The sequence below is a fragment of the Morone saxatilis genome, unplaced genomic scaffold, assembly GCF_004916995.1.
Source record: "Morone saxatilis isolate NCDOM2014 unplaced genomic scaffold, NCSU_SB_2.0 Contig8, whole genome shotgun sequence".
Classification (NCBI taxonomy): Eukaryota; Metazoa; Chordata; class Actinopteri; family Moronidae; genus Morone; species Morone saxatilis.
In genome coordinates this window covers 15,242,212-15,244,467 of record NW_023340257.1, presented here as the reverse complement: position 1 = coordinate 15,244,467, position 2,256 = coordinate 15,242,212, and the positions used below count along the sequence as shown (strand labels likewise).

At 41.4% G+C, this 2,256-nt stretch overlaps 1 protein-coding gene across 6 annotated transcripts in view; it reads left to right on the top strand.

The window, feature by feature from the left end:
• rsrc1 (arginine/serine-rich coiled-coil 1) overlaps positions 1–2,256 on the top strand; it is a 103,824-nt gene that overhangs the window by 69,845 nt on the left and 31,723 nt on the right. The gene's annotated exons all lie outside the window — the stretch shown is intronic.

Sequence of the window (2,256 nt, the reverse complement as noted above, 5' to 3'; positions counted from 1 at the left end):
TTTTTTTTATGATTACCATGGAGGTTTCACGAGCGTACATCGGCGATTTGGAGATGAAAGGGATGGAATCATCCTGATTCCTGCCCTGCCACTGAGCCGCTCAAACTCCCTGACAAAGCTGTCAGACTCCATTTTGGCTCCAACTGCCAGAGTAAACTTGCTCTGCCATTTACAATCAACAAGAGGCAGCGCAAAGTCCCGCTCCAGCCCGTGTCAGAACCCTCCAACTGCTCCTCTTTTCAGAAGCATTAAAGTGTATTTTCTCCCCTTCTTTCCTCTCTTCACAGTATGTCTGTCTGCTTATATTTCTTGCTCTTTTCTACTTCTTTCTTTCTGTCTCCGTTGTGTATCTTGCTATATTTACTCTGGTGGAAACACTGCTGAGTGTAGTTAGAGATGTTTATAGCTGACATAAGACATGCATGAAAATACACAGGTAGTCATACTGTGCACATACTATTTTTGATCTCGGTATCTAGCATCTACTAATGGTACTGTAGAAAAACGAGTGCCGTCACATTTTCAAAACGTTGGCATCGACTTGGTAACGAGATATCTGTTCTTGTCACATTCCCACTGCCTACAGACATAAAATACCTTAGGATGATAGTGAGGATGCTACTTTTATATTCCTGTGATGTCTGATAGACTGCTGCTATGTGTTGATTGACTGATGATTATTATTGAGTTATTACAAGTTAGTTAATTCCACTTACTTTCAAACGGGGAATTCTCTAGTCTCCTACTTTTTTGGCATTGTGTGCAAATTGTGTGTTCATGAGGGAGTGTAGAAGATGACCTGCCAGTCTCCAACGGCTGAGCCCAAAAAGTTATTGAAACACGTCATACTTAAAAAACACAAAAAAACAACAACATATATTTTTAGTCAGCTGGAATGCCGTGTCCAAAACAATATGTATTTATGAATTAATAATATGATATGTTTAAAATATTTCATATAGTTAGTCAGTAATAGTATTTATAGGGGCATAACTGACTAGTTAGATTATTGATATATTGGACTTCCAACATTGGGCATTCCCTGCAATGTCATAAAGTTCCTTTATTTTACAATTACTATTTTACAGCTTTCTTGAACAGAAAACCTGTGATGTCTTTCTGTAAGTCACATCAGTCACAAAACATGGAGCTGCTCCATTGAGTGTCTATGAGGACACAGGGGGGACGAGGGACAGCACACATAGACATTAGAGAGACAGAAAGAGAGAGGCGGTGAGAGGGGGCGATGCTTGGCTTCTCTCCAGCAGTGGGGCTCCTGGTGTGAGAGGAAGAGTCTCCATTCTCTGGCTGGGCTTTCATGTAGAGACACCCAGGGGAGAATGAAAGAAAGAAATACACAGAGGTGAGAGGGTGCAATGAGATGTTTACGAGGAAACATTTTAGCTTTGCTCCAGGTTTACCACCAGTCTTTGAAATAGAGCTGCAACAGTTATTATGATTAATCCTTTCAGTCATTTTACAAGCAAAAAAAAAAAGCCAAATATTTGCTGTTTCCACCTTCTCAAATATGATTATTTGAAGCTTTTCTGTGTCACACATCATAGTTAACTAAATATGTTTTGGTTTTAGACTGTTGGTTGGTTGGTTGTAAGTCATCACTTTGGGCTCTTAGGAATTAAAACTATTTATAGACAAAAAAATGTAATTCAGGTAATGGATTTGTAGACTAATTGATAATGAAAATAGTAGTTAGCTGCAGCCCTACTTTTATGCAGACCCTTATTTTTAATAGTATTTTATTACCATGTGCAGGCAACGTGTTTGGGCTGTTTTAGCTTAGCCCTTCTCACATTAATCAGAGCACTTGATTGATGAAATTCTATATTGATTACATTTGGAGTTGGAGGCCAGAGAGTCTACCACTGATGCAACCACATCACAGTGGTTGAGTGCGTGTTTGTATCCGTGACAGTTCGTGTTTGTGCACCTGCACCCTGGTCACTTTTTCATTACTTTGAAATAAAATCATTTCCTGTTCCGTTTTATTCTGCCTCGCCTCAGCCCCAGCCCCGTACCATCGGCTCGGCGGGTCTCAGCGTGGCCCAGCTCGGCTTGGAATGAAACGGCGCGTCCATAATCTCTGTGCCGGCATGTTAATTTTCAAGTCAAAGGGGCAGCTCCCTTTTCATCACGGCGGAGGCTGTGGAATATTCAGCGCGCTGCAGATGTTCATGAATAATGTCTGTGGCCAAACCCCTGGCTGAGGCTGGGGGGAGGAGGGATAGAGGGGTGAGG